Genomic DNA, 15,082 nt, shown 5'->3' with positions numbered 1-15,082 from the left:
TCCAAATACCATATGAATGTGAATTGCTGGCTGGCAGTCAATAAAATCCAAAGGTGTCTGTATCAATATTTTTGCTGTGGCTCCTAACATCTGCCCCCTACTGTTTAAATAAACAACAGGCAAATGTGGCTAGGGACCGTGCCTGTTAGGTATGTCCAATTCACATATGGTTCTTACCCGTCATGGGAAAACTGACCTTATAGCGTCAGTCTCCTGGCTTAGGTTGATACCACTGTAACCGAATCATACCCGTCACTGACTACCGGTCCAGTATATAGCCATACCTGTGTAATAGGCCTATGCACCAGTGGGGGGGTGAGGTTCTTGCCTCACCTCTGTTGGCCCCCAAATTTAACCTTGGTGCCAGTGGGGGGGTGAGGTTCTTGCCTCACCTCTGTTGGCCCCCAAAATCAGACCATCACTAGCAGAAGGGAGAAAGACGCAGAATTGCCACGACACCAAGCCAATTGACGGCTCCTTTGGAAACACTGGTGACACATCGGCTAAGATATTTAGCACTACCAGTTCGCTGTATCAACAAATAGAGCACAATGCATACAGGTGATACATAGTCCAGGCAAGTTGTGTAAGCAGTTCAAAGTGGAGGAGTCTATCAATATGTCCATTTCCTCCCAAGGTAAATTAAGTCTTTGATTGAGCAGTTCAAATTGGAGGAGTCTATCAATATGTCCATTTCCTCCCAAAGTAAATTAAGTCCTTGATTGAGCAGTCTTATTGAGTTATTTTGATTGATGTATCAATTTATATAGTTTATAGTGATAGCTATCATAAAAGTTGTAGTTTGGTCTTAGTCTTCACCGGCACTGGGATGGAGATGGGAATTATGGCCATGTTGCTAAAGAGACATTATCCTGAACAGAATTATGAAATATAATGAAAAGGAAAGGTGAAAGTAAACAAACATATCTGTTAACCACCTTTAAAAACAAAATTTAATAACAGCTGTTTACCTAAAGTAAATTAAACCATATAAGTCACGTGACTAAATTTTTTTTTTTTTTTTGAATACTTGTATCTATATATACATGAGCGCTCCTTATAAATGAAATATGGACATACACACATACAGACATACAACACAAAACAGCATACATAACATAGAACATATAAGACAATAGTAAATAAAGGCCTTGTAGCTATAGCTAGGTGAAATCTCCATTGCAATGTTTAAAAACTTTACAGTTAAAAAAAAAAAAAATAAATAAATAAAACACAGTCAAAAAAATAAAACTGATCAGAAAAACACTAACCTAGGTTTGTATGAGCTTAAAAAAATAAGGTAAAATAAAATAAAATAAAATAAAACTTTATGATGTGGGAAAAATGCAAATAATAAAATAGATATTGAAAAAGGCACCGTGGTAAATCACTGTCGCAGATGCAAGAATAGCCAGGCTGGAACTCTGGATATCAGCTGTTATGGATTTGAGTCAAATCATCTTCTTTTTCTGTAGAAATTGTTTTAGTTAATCTCTCTGGAATCCAAATTGGTTGCTGTTCCTCCTGTGGAAAAACACAGACGGAGCCCCGACTCCAGACTATTACTGGGTCCGGACCTTTCCATTGTCCTGTTAGAATATCTTTCCAAAGTACCTTAGGCTTATGTACATTTTTCGGATACATATGTCTTTCCGCAGCACTAAGTCCTGATGAATCCAAATTTAGAAAGTTTAGAGTAAAAAGGGTTATTTTAAGTTTATCTTTGGGGGATATATACCCCTTACTAATTCCCTCCCTTTGCTTTAATAAGTACATTTTTATAGTTTGATGAGCTCTTTCAACTATGCCTTGTCCCTGTGGGTTGTATGGGATTCCTGTTATATGAGTAATGCCAAATGATGAGCAAAATTGTTTAAAAGACTTGGAGATGTAACCAGGACCGTTATCGGTTTTTAATTGTTTAGGAACACCCACAGTGGCAAAATTTTGTAAGCAATGAGCTATAACATCTTTAGTTTTTTCTCCGGGATGAAGGGAGCCCATCAAAAATCCAGAAGAAGTATCAACTGTAACATGTAAATATTTTAATTTTCCAAATTCTGGCAAGTGTGTGACGTCCATCTGCCAAATATGGTTAGGTATCAGTCCTCTAGGATTGACTCCAAGATTAACTTGTGGCAAAAATGTCACACAATTTTGACATTGTTTTATTATATGTCTGGCTTGTTCTTTAGTTATTTTAAAACGTTTTTGTAAAGTATTAGCATTGACATGGAACCTTTTATGAAAATTTATAGCTTCTTCTATTGTGGAGAAAATATGTATGTCATGTGTAGATTTATCTGCTAGTTCATTACCCAAACTAAGGGCTCCAGGCAATCCTGTATGTGCTCTGATATGTCCTATAAAGAATGGATCCTTTCTATCCCAGATTAGACTCTGTATAGCAGAAAACAAAGAGAAAACAGTAGAGGAAGGAGAAATCCTACCAGCATCTTCAAGAGATACGATAGCATTAACTACATACTGACTATCAGAAAATAAATTAAATGTAGAATCTTTGAACATCATAAAAGCTTGCAATACTGCATTGAGCTCTACCTTTTGAGCTGATTGTTTGGGTACTAAAAATGTAAAAGTTTGATCAGGAGTAACTACTGCTGCTGTACCATTATTTGACCCATCAGTGAATATATTTGGAGCATTTATGATAGGGGTTTTTCTTGTCATTTTTGGAAAAACTACAGGATGCTTAGACCAAAAGGACAACAAAGGATTAGATGGCAAGTGATTATCAAATGCAACACTAGATTTACACATGATTATTGCCCAAGTATTTAACTCATTAGCTAACTCATCAATTTGATCCATAGTATATGGAGTAATAATTTTATTGGGAGAAATCCCAAACACTCCTTTTGCTGCTTTTATTCCTTTGAGTATTAATTGCCCTACAGCTTCAGGATATCTAGTAAGAATAGTATTAGGAGAATAAGATAAATGTATCCATAATAATGGACCTTCTTGCCAAAATACCCCTGTAGGAATATTTTTTGTCGGTAATACAATAAATAATAAAGGCAAACTTATATCAATTCTATCCAAATGCATATTTTCCATATATGTTTCAATGATTTTTAATGTCTTTCTAGCTTCAGGCGTTAACATGCGGGGTGAATTTGGATCTGATGGACCTTTTAAAATATCAAATAAAGGTCCTAATTCTCCTGTTGGTATGCCTAGATAAGGCCTTATCCAATTTATATCTCCCAATAACTTTTGAAAGTCATTAAGTGATTTGAGTTGATCTACTCGTATTTGAATTTTTGGTGGACGGACCATGGTTGAGGATAATAGAACTCCTAAATAATTAATTGGAAGATTTAATTGTACTTTATCTATTGCTATTTCTAGATTATAATTTTTTAATAAGTTTGTAAGCGTGGCATAACATTCTAGCAATGTGTTTTTATCTTTATGTGCCATTAACACATCATCCATATAGTGAAATATCTGTAGTTCAGGGTTTTGAATTCTAAGTGGCTGGATTGCTTTATCAACATAAATTTGGCACAAAGTTGGGCTGTTAGCCATCCCTTGAGGGAGTACTTTCCATTCATATCTCTGATCAGGACCTTCATGATTCAGTGCAGGGATAGTAAATGCAAAATGTGGACTATCCTCGGGGTGAATTGGAATTGAGAAGAAACAATCTTTAATATCTATAGCTAGAACATGCCACGTTTTTGGTAAAGCAGACAGTTGGGGAATCCCTGATTGAGCAGGTCCCATAATAACCATCTCATTATTAATGGCTCTTAAATCTTGTAATAATCTCCATTTACCAGATTTCTTTTTAATAACAAAAATGGGAGTATTATGGGGAGATACGGAAGGTTGTATATGTCCTTCCGCTAATTGCTGTTTGACCAGATCATGGGCTACTTGTATCTTTTCTTTAGTTAGGGGCCACTGAGGAACCCACACTGGTCTTTCTGATTTCCAAGTAATTTTGATTGTCTCAGTGGCCCTTTTTGAAAACCCAATCCATGTTTATCTATCTCTTGATCTACTTGAATTGGTGCTGTTATATCTTGTTCTTGATCTTTTAATCTCTTTTCTTTTCTAAAGCCTTGTTTTGCCCTAGTAGTGGGCGCGTTAGGATTGACGTTATTTGTTAATGTCAATCCTAATTGATCTAGGACGTCTCGTCCCCATAAATTTATGGGGAGATGGTCCAATACATAGGGCTGTATAGTTCCTTCACATCCTTCAGGATCCCTCCAATCTAATACCATTGCACTTCTATGGGGATTAGTTGCCACTCCTAGGCCTCTAAGCGTTTGGGTCGCTTGCTGTAATGGCCAATGCTTAGGCCATTCCTGGCGAGATATGATGCTGAGGTCAGCGCCTGTGTCCAGCAGTCCATTAAAATCATGCCCTTGAATATTTAATTTTAGCATAGGGCGAGAATCTAAATTTAAAGATAGCATAGCCCAATCTACACCTGTGGAGCCTAATCCCTTGGAACCTCTTTCTACATTACAACTGGAAAATTTATCATGTAGGCTTGGTATTATTAATAACTGTGCTATTCTATCTCCTGATGAAATTACTGATATACCTCTTGGAGAACTAGCTATGATTTTTATTTCACCCTCATAATCGGGATCAATTACCCCAGGACTTATCATAAGTCCTTTAAGTGTAGAAGAACTGCGTCCTAATAATAAGCCTACTGTTCCCTGGGGAAGAGGTCCTTTTACTCCTGTGGGAATGATTTGAACTCCCATCTCTGGAGTTAATACTGCTCTGGCAGAGGCACAGATGTCCAACCCTGCGCTCCCTCTAGTCTGTCTGATGAGGGATCTGATGGATAATGCGTCCTGGGCACCACCTTGATGGTGCTGCTGGGTTCCTCCATTGCCCCGTATATTTGTGGTTTTGGGCCCCGGGGCATTGGGCCCTCCAATTCGTTTTTTGACAACGGGGCCTGATGCCTTTCTCCACGATATCGTGGGTAGACACTTGGTCTTTGTCCATTTTTTGATAACGGAATACCCTCTATGGTGGTTTGAGAATGGCATTCATTAGCCCAATGTCTCCCTCTATGGCATCGTGGGCAAATACCCGGGATTCTACTCTTTTGATACCTAGCTTTGTTAAACCCTCCTCCTATGGGGCAATTTCTTTTAAAATGCCCTTCTTGATTGCAATTATAGCATGTTTTTGGCTTGGCACTTAAAGCCTGTTTTACTTCAGCTGCCATGACTTGTCCTTGTTCATTAATGTCTCTACATAATTTAATATATGTGTTTAAATCTTCCTGTTTCCACGGTCTAATGACCTCTTTGCAGCAACGATTTGCTTGATCGTAAGCCAGCTGTTTTATAAATGGCATTGCCTGTTCTGTATTTTCAAATGTCTCAGAGGCTGCTTCAATAAGTCTAGCTACAAAGTCAGCGTAGGGCTCATTAACTCCTTGTATTATCTTAGATAGTTGACCTTGAAAATCCCCTTGTCCCTTTAAAGTTTTCCATGCCTTAATTGCATTTATAGCGATCTGAGCGTATACGCCAGGATCATATCTGAGCTGTTGCATCTGTTCTTGAAATTCCTCTTTTCCCAGTAACATTTTGAGGTCTCGTTCAGGGTAACCTGCTTCTGCATTTCGCCTAGCTGTCTCCTTGCAAAATTCCTCATTGGCAATTTTCCATAATAAATACTGTCCTCTATTTAGCACAGAATTACACACGTTAGCCCAATCTGCTGGTGTTAAGTTCCAGCCGGTAATAGATTCGACCATACTGACTGTGAAGGGAGCGGCCGGGCCGTAGGCTGCTACAGCTTCCTTTAATTGCTTTATTATTTTGAAATCTAAGGCACGGTAAACTCGTTCTTTTTCTTCTCCCTGCTCAACTACAGGGCATGCTAGTTTTTGGGGTCCCGCCTCAGGATTCCGTTCATCATCTATGGAGGCAGGTAAAGCTGTTGGTTGAACTATGCCCTCTGGTGGTGGAACGGAGTTAGTAGCAGCCTCCCTATCTGACAACCGTTTTTTCCCTGAGCTTGCCTTGTTCAAATTTTCTTCTATCTGACTAGCTTGAGAGACCTTTTGTTTTGCTTGACCTAATATGTTTTCTGCCATGGCTTGGACCTCTAACAATTTACTTAACAGTTTTTCGGTTTGTTTTTTACTAGATTCTAATCTACTATAAAGGTAACGTAACCCAATAAGATAGGATAGAAGAAAGCCAAAACAGAATGAAACAGAAACGGAGAGGAGGAAAATGATTATGTCAATTTTCTCTCTCTCAGGGCCGAATAACTTCAAACCTTGAGTCAGCCATTTATCCCAACTTGCCTGGAAAAATTGTAAGGCTAGAGAGCCTGAAATAAGAGCAGAATAAATCAAAACAGAAATACCCATTCTGTCGCCTTTCCTTAGGGGCGAGCGATATTACTCACCTTTAAGTTTTGGGCGTTCCCAGTACAGGGCCACCAAAATGCCGCAGGCTGCCCGGACCCGGGTCGAGCGAGCTGGCTGAGCCCCGTTCCTGCCGCTCGCCGATCACTGCCTGTGGCACCCCTGCTGAGCGATCCCCTGCTGAGCTATCAGTGCACGCCGGCTTGCAATCTTACAGCCCGGTTGGGCACAAAAACACAAGCCAGTCAAACTGAGACAAAGTTTTATTTAGAGAGAGGCCATGTGCGTCCCCTAACAAGTGGGTCCACACGTGTGTGTCTACCTGAGCCGGGGGGGTTTCCACTTCCCCCGGAACACCCTCCTACCATCCTTTTCCAACCAATGGGAACTCTCCCATTACAAGAGTGACATGAGTAACCTGAGTCCTGAAAATGGGCCCAGCTGGACAGCATGAGTCCAAATACCATATGAATGTGAATTGCTGGCTGGCAGTCAATAAAATCCAAAGGTGTCTGTATCAATATTTTTGCTGTGGCTCCTAACACCTGTACATGTAAGAAAGTATAATTTTTAATGGTCATCCGCCAATACTTTGGATGTACCATAGTTAGATTCATAGGACTTCATATTGTTTCTTGTTTGTCACTAATATTAACAGTGTTGTGGTGAAAAATGTTGTGTACCTATGTTTTGGTTATTGTATTTCTTACCATCTAAATATGTATTGGTTAATCTTGTAACATTAGTATAAAAGAATACTTCTTTGTCTAGTTTTGCTTCTCTGATATTTACTTATTGTTTTTGGTGTCCCTGGTTATTTTTGTGTGTATATGAAGGTATCTATGTCTTTGGTACACTTTTTTTTTAGGTATTTTATGTTTATCTGCACTCTATATGTTAAAGAAATTTTTTTTTGACATATGTGAGTTGTCTGTTGTTTTGCCACTATAGCAATATCATAGACTGGGAAATTTATAAACAATAGAAATTTTTTTCACCCATGCTTCTGGAGGTTGGAAAGTCCAAGGACATGACATTAGCCTCTGGATAAGGCCTTCATGCTGTATCATGCCATGGAAGAAGACAGGAGGGTGAGAAAAAAAGGGAATAAGAAAGAGCCTAACTCACTTTTACAATGAATCTATTCCTGCAATATCAAAAATCTATTCCTGAGAGCAGAACCTCATGCTGTAGTTACCTCTTATTAGGCCCCACCTCTGAACACTGTTGCACTGGGAATTAAGTTTGCAACTGTGAATTTTACTGAACACATTCAAAACTCAGCAATATGTTAACATTTTTCTTATTTAATAATTGTGTTTTAACTTTGTTAATAGTACCTTCTGTCACAGAAGTTTTTTTTTTTTTTTTTAATTTTTTAATATTTATTTCTTAGTTCTCGGCGGACACAACATCTTTGTTGGTATGTGGTGCTGAGGATCGAACCCAGGCCGCATGCATGCCAGGCGAGCGCGCTACCGCTTGAGCCACATCCCTAGCCCCTGTCACAGAAGTTTTTAAAATGTTTTCATTCACAAATTTCCATACTTATTCATGTTTGGAGATTTATAGTTTGAAAGACTTTCCCATCCTAGATGAAAGTTTCGATTATTTTACATTCACATTTATATTTGATTGATACAAAACTAATTTTGGTATATAACCATGAAGTATGGGTTGTACAAATGGCTTTTTTCTTATTTCAATATTTATTGAATAGTTTGTCATTGTCTCTTTATTTTGAGATGTGATTTTAATCATTTACTGTATTGTCTTAAATACTATATTATTCTTTTTTCTGCTACCAACAACACAGACAGGACAGGGTGACCTGAAGAGAGGTTTATGTTGGCTTGATTCTGCAGGTCCCGATGAGGAGGGGCTGCATCTGGTCTCCTAGACAGAGACCTGAGGTGTGATAAAATGCATCACAAGGCAAGAGACAGGGAATGTGTGTGTGTGTGTCTATGTCCCTCTTCTCATATGGCCACCAGGACTCAGTCACTGGAGCTTCATGCTGGTGTTCTCATCTCCTCCTAACTGCCTCCCAAAGATCCCACCTATGCTTAGCATAATCCAAAAAAGTTTCTAAAAAAGTTTCTGCCCTCTTAATAACTCACCTTGGGGTTTAAATTTCAACACATGAAATCCTGAGGAAAACTCAAACCATAGCCAATCCTATAGTTTATAATACGTATAATATGTTTAATGCATGGATTATAATATGTTTAATGAATCCATGCATTTATTTTTTTAAATTTTTTTTTTAATTTTTAGTTGTATTTGGACACAGTACCTTTATTATTTATTTATTTTGTGTGTACTGCTGAGAATCGAACCCAGCGCCTGGCACATGGTAGGTGATCGGTCTGCTGAGCCACAGCTCTAACCCCTCATGGATGTTATTCTTGCTTCTATGGTTTTTGTTTATTTTCCCCCCTTCCCCTTAGGCACTTTGAAATAATTTTCTTAATATCCTCCAGTTTAACTCAAAGCTTTTTAATCTTCCTGATACCATGGTACCTTTTCCTTGTTGCAGAGGAATATGTGTTGTTTTGTCAAGTCAGTGTTTAAAGGAAAACATTTCATCAATGCTTTAAGCCTGAGCAAACATTCTGTAGTTTGTTATGTTATCCTGTTATTCTCTTTTGCTTCATATGGTTAGTTAATCTGTTCGTGTATAAAGGAATTTGAGTTTGCCACCGCTGTGTTAGAAACTGATTTTTCAGGTGTTTGGTATACTTACCTTGTTTTCCTGTTTTTGGTAAATTATACTATAATCTACCCTAGTTGCTACAGTCTTATTTTTTTGGTGGGGGGAATACTGGGGCATGAACTCGGAAGCTTTACTACTGAGCTGCACCCTCTGCCTTTTTTGATTTTGTGACAGAGTCTTGGTCAGTTGCTAAGGGTCTCCGTAAGTTGCTGAATGTGACCTTGAACTTGGCAATCCTCCTGCCTTAGCCTCTGAATTGTTTGAATTACAGGCAAGCACCACTGCGCCTAGGAGTCCTCTTTAAATCATCTTTCTCTCACACCCCACATGCATTGCTTCAGCAAGTTCGAGCAGCTTATTCTCACCTACTCACTGCTACTATTGTAGCCTAAGCCACTTTGGCCTCCTCACTAAACCACAGGAACTTTCTAATCATCTCCTCTGCATCCATTCTTTACAGCCAGAATGAGTGATCTTTTTTTTTTTTTTTTTTAATTCATTTATTTATTTATTTATTTTTATTGTTGGTTGTTCAAAACATTACATAGTTCTTGATATATCATATTTCACACTTTGATTCAAGTGGGTTATGAACTCCCATTTTTACCCCGTATACAGATTGCAGAATCACATCAGTTACACTTCCATTGATTTACATATTGCCATACCTAGTGTCTGTTGTATTCTGCTGCCTTTTTTTAAAATACAGATTAGATCCCATTCCTTCCTATTGAAAATCATCCAGCATTTCTCCATTGTTCATTCAAACATACAAGCGTTCATACTCATACAGTTTTGAAGATCTGTACAAGGTCATATGTAACGTTGGCTACATCTCTATACCCTCTCATCCACCTTCTCCACATTGCATTGCTATTGAACTCCTGGCCTACTTTCCCCAGCTTACTTCTGCTGTAGGACTTTTGCTGTTACTGTTCTTCCATGTGGAATGCAAACCTGACTCTACTTCCTCTGGAAGACAGTCTTTGACACTCTATAATGACACCCCCAGACTCCTCTGTGTGTTCTTTACCCTACTTTAATTTTATTCATAACATTAGCCTCTGCCTGACACTTGGTGTGCTTATTTTCGCATTTGTCACCTGTCTCCATCTTTAGAACATTTTGCTTCACATATACAAGAAACACTATATCTTGTTTCGCTCTGAGCTTAATGTATGATACTTGTTAACATCATTTTAACGTGTGTGAAACACTTTTCTATGGAGAGGACAAGATTTTCATTTCGTAGCTAAGAATTAAGATCAATAGGTGAAAACACTTAAACTTAAAATATTTAAAATTCTCTAAACTTGACATGAACTCGACCATTGGAGATAGTGAGTTCATGTCACTCAAGATTTTCTAATATAGCTGGTAGTTTCTTGGAAAAGTGTAAAAATAAAGAACTAATCTTTGTTGTTTCTATTCCAATTCTTACATCCTATGACCCCGGCATAATATTTCTTGTTTACTCATTGTTACTGTTAACATTACTGCTGTGTTCATTTTTATTACCCACCTATTAAAGTATTCATCAGGCCTGGGGATATAGCCCAGTTGGTAGAATGCTTGCCTTGCATGCACAAGGCCCTCACACACACAAATATATATTAATATCATTTCATATATTGCTAGGTATAATAATATTTTGGAGCTTCAAGTTTCATACCCAGTTTTCAATCTGATCTCCACACTCAGGTGGATTCACACGAATTTCCATATGTTTGAATTCATGGTCTTTCTTCCCCCTACCCCTTGACCCCAGTGTCACCTCCAGTGTTCCATGTCACCTCCAGTGTTCCATGTCTCAGTGACTAACACACTAGGTTTCTCAGAAACTAGAAACCTAATGTCTTTCTTTTTACTTTCTTTTTACTCCTCTGCTCATCATTGTTAATCAGTTATGAACTCCTGTTAGTTTACCTCCTGTGTTTAAATCAATTTTTTTCACATTTACCCATTACCACCAAAATTAGTTCTCTTGGGCTGCTTTGCTAACCTTATAAATTGTATTCTTGGAACTATCTACCTCCCTCCAGTTCATCCTCCATGAGTAATTAGAATTAACTTTTAAAAACATAATTCATATTATGTCACATTGCTGCCTTAAAACCTGTACCTGGCCAGGTGCATGCCTGTAATTCCAGCAGCTAAGGCAGGAGGATTGCAAGTTCAAAGCCAGCGTCAGCACCTTAGCAAGGCCCTAAGCAACTCAGCAAGACCCTGTCTCTAAATAAAATATCAAAAAGGGGCTGGACATGTGGCTTAGAAGTTGAGCATACCTGGGTTCAATTCCTGGAAATAAATAACCTATGCCTGCCTTACTATTGCTGTGGAAATAAAAGACTGAAATCCTTGGTGTGACGTATAAGACCCTATCTGTTCTGACCCCTGCTGCCTCATTTTATACCAGGCTCACTGGTCCTTCTGGTATTATTCTCACCTTCTCATAAAACTTGGTTGATCACATAATACTCTTCCTTTGGCTGTTTCCTCTGCCTGAAATGCATCCTCCTACACTTTTTACCACATGCCTATCCCATGGCTGAATCCATATTGACTCTTTAACTCATGCTAAATGTTGCAGACAGGTAATCCTAGCTACTGGGGAGGCTGAGGGAAACAGTTTAAAGCGAGCCCCTTTCCCAAAATGAAAATTAAAAATACCTGTGGATGTAGCTCAGTTGTATGGTGCTTGTGTACCACATATAATCCTAAACAGCACCCCCAACAAAAAAAAGTCTTCCACATACATATACAAAGTCAGGCCCCAGATTATATGTTAGCTCTGTTAATCGTTTCCTTTGGTCCATGAAGCTAAAAATTTTGTCCAAGTCACCAGTAGATTCTCAGTGTATTCCCATACACAGTATAGATTACCACATATTCTTACACATGGAAAATACAAGGAGGAAACACCTGTACCACATGCACCCCCTTTGTAATGATTCAATGTGGGTGATTCTCTGCCACTTATGAGAGAAGCATGTTTTGGTCCTTTTTTCCTTGGTAATAGGGTTTTGATCTTCAGTGGATGCTGTACTTGCTTTTTGCTCATATACACTTTATACTTGTTTATGCTCTGGGTTTATAGACATTAAATACATGAGATGTTTCATACAAGGATTATGTTAAAGTTACTAATAGAACTTGGAAAAATAAATTATGCTTTCATACCTTTAATTATAGAATATGAAACATTGAAGTAGCCTCTTCAACTGGCAATAAATCACATCAGCTTTTTTTAAGAATTTTTTTTAGATGTTGATGTACCTTTATTTATTTATTTATTTTTGATGCTGAGAATCGAACCCAGTGCCTCACACATGCTAGGCAAGCACTTTGCCACTGAGCCACAACTCCAGCCCTACATCAGCTTTTTTAATTTTGTAACTATTTTTAGTCTTGTGCAAACTCATAATATAGGTCTGCACATGTTTTCTGTCATATGCCAGATAGTAAAATTTTTAAGCATTCTAACTATATTATCCCTTTCATCTGTACTCCTTTGTCATTATAGCCCAAAAGTAGCCATTCATAATATCTAAATAAATAAGCAAGTGTATTTTGACAAAATGATATTTATGGACACTGAAATTTGACTTTACATAATTTTCATGTGTCAAGACATTGTCTCCTCTTTCTCACAACCCCAACATTAAAAAATGTAAAAGCTGCTTATTTTGTGGACAGTACAAAAACAGATATGTCACCTCCATAATTGCTGAGTGTGTACTTAAATATCCTATCGTATACACAGTGAAAGTAGAAAGCATTGGATGGTGACTCATTTTTGCAGAAACAGTATGCTGCTATGTAAAGAAGAATTAACTTGAAATCGTACGAAGTATTTAAGTAACAGTTGCAAATGTCATTGGTATTTTACCTAGTAGGTAAACATTCTGTTTTTTAAAAAAGTAATTAATTCCTCCAGTATCTGGGCCCCACTTTAGACCAGTGCTTTAATATATAAATCTTCATTAAAATTGTCTCTCAGCTAGAATTTATAAAGGAAGTTCATTTCTTAGATATTGTTAGGAGTTGAATTTTTTTTTTGATACTGATTGCCCATTAGGAATGATTTTTACAAATATTAATTCCCAACTGTAGTGAATTTAATTGAATTTAATTGTATTCTCAATAATGTAGTTTAATTTCTTTATGTCAGTGAAAATGCTTATACCGTTGTTTGTGATGTTTTCAGTTATAGTATTAAGGTGTTTCCTGATTTTTATGAATTATTAATTAAATAAAATAGTTGATTATCTATGGTTTGGATATATAAGGACTGTTTATAGTTGAGTAACTTCATTAAGAGATCAGAGGTGATGGGATGGGAATATAGTTCAGTTGGTAGTGTGCTTGCCTTGCATATACAAGGACCTGGGTTCAATCCCCAGCAACACAAAAAAATAGAATAGGTGAGATTTGAGGGTTAACTAAAATTTGAGATTATACTAAATTAAAATTAATCCAGAATAAGGTTGTTTAAAAAATTGTATGTTAATATGTTGTCAGTTTTGGTACTGTCAGAGGTCTAGAGAATGTCAAAGTTGTAAAAAATTGAAAAAATGTAGGATCTTCAGTTTCTTTTCATTTTATAATTGAGGATACTTGAATAGTACTTCCCCAGGATATTCCTGGATTTGGAACTTTTTTTTAACCAACACATTATCTCAGTCCTTTCTTATCACTCTTTATTGTACATAAATCCTTCCAAGGACTTTGCTAATTTAAAAATGTCTGTGTAGTTGTCTCTTTTATATGATTGAAGGGATTTTACATTGAAAAGTCCTTGGATCTAAACAAATTTATAGGTATAAGTAGCATTTTATTGTCTTTAACATTTCATCTGATCTATGGATGTCATTTTGTTGACTTTCATTTTGGTTTTTAAGTTCCCAGGCAACTGTGGAGTAGTTAATATTTTCTTCTTCTTTTAGGTCATTAACGCAGTTCACAAATCTTTCTGTCTTGGGAAATGTGGATAACTGTTAATTAACTGCTAAGTAACATGAACTTTCAGATCTGTTTTCAGCCAGTAGAATCATGTTTTTATTTTTAGCTATGAAGCCTTCCTAATTCTTTATTTAAAATAGTACAGGTTTTTTACCTCTTGAAATTAAGGATTCAGGGTATAGTGATCCTCACAGTACTATATATTTATTTATTTCTCCAGGATTCAAAATAAAAGAAATAACTGTTCATTTTTATATACATGGAATACTCTTAGTAGTCTTCATTTCGTAGTAATTATGGAATGTGAGCACTTTTAATGTCTAATGAATAGACAAAATTATAGCATTTTCCTCTTTATCTGCAATTCTATTCAGTTCACATTCATAGTCAAATATGAATTACATGTTGTACATTCTGAAAAAGCAGTGTTACCTCAGTGGTACCTATCATCGTGTATATTTCATTTATATTACCGTTTTAAGTCTTTTAATATTTTACTAATCCTCATTTTTTTTAAAACTGGCCCTAATCTAACCAGACTCTTCACGTCTTCATCTCCCTATCTCATTCCACCCCTACAAAAATCAATACAGAATTGGGCAGGAAGCTCTGCTCTGATATCGCCAGTTGAATTCAATGTAGATTAAATTACGAAAATATTGACCTTAGATCTCCGAGGAGAGACACTACTTTGTTTTGTGGCTTTTGTATAACCCTGAAATCCCGAAATATCTGGTTGGAATGTGATGCATTGTCCCTTCTTGTGTAGTTCTGTTCCCTCTAAGTTGCATAATGGCTGTAATTTTCTCAACCTACTTGCTTGGATTTTAATAGGCATCTTTCATTCCAGTACAATGGCCAAGTCAATATGAGAGATTCCTCATGATTCTGAAAAGCCACATATTTTACTTGGCTTTCTGATTCTGAAAAGATACCTAGAAAGTGAAATGCATATAGATGGTTTTCTAAGTTGCATTTCGTCTGTTTGATCACAAGGACATAAATGAACAGAAATC

General features: G+C 37.1%; 1 protein-coding gene across 7 annotated transcripts in view; it reads left to right on the top strand.

The window, feature by feature from the left end:
• Eif4g3 (eukaryotic translation initiation factor 4 gamma 3) overlaps window positions 1–15,082 on the top strand; it is a 196,829-nt gene that overhangs the window by 166,823 nt on the left and 14,924 nt on the right. The window lies entirely within an intron of this gene.

The sequence above is a fragment of the Urocitellus parryii genome, chromosome 11 (genome assembly GCF_045843805.1).
Source record: "Urocitellus parryii isolate mUroPar1 chromosome 11, mUroPar1.hap1, whole genome shotgun sequence".
Classification (NCBI taxonomy): Eukaryota; Metazoa; Chordata; class Mammalia; order Rodentia; family Sciuridae; genus Urocitellus; species Urocitellus parryii.
Note: the sequence above shows the minus strand (reverse complement) of the source record. Positions and strands in the feature narration are given on the sequence as shown.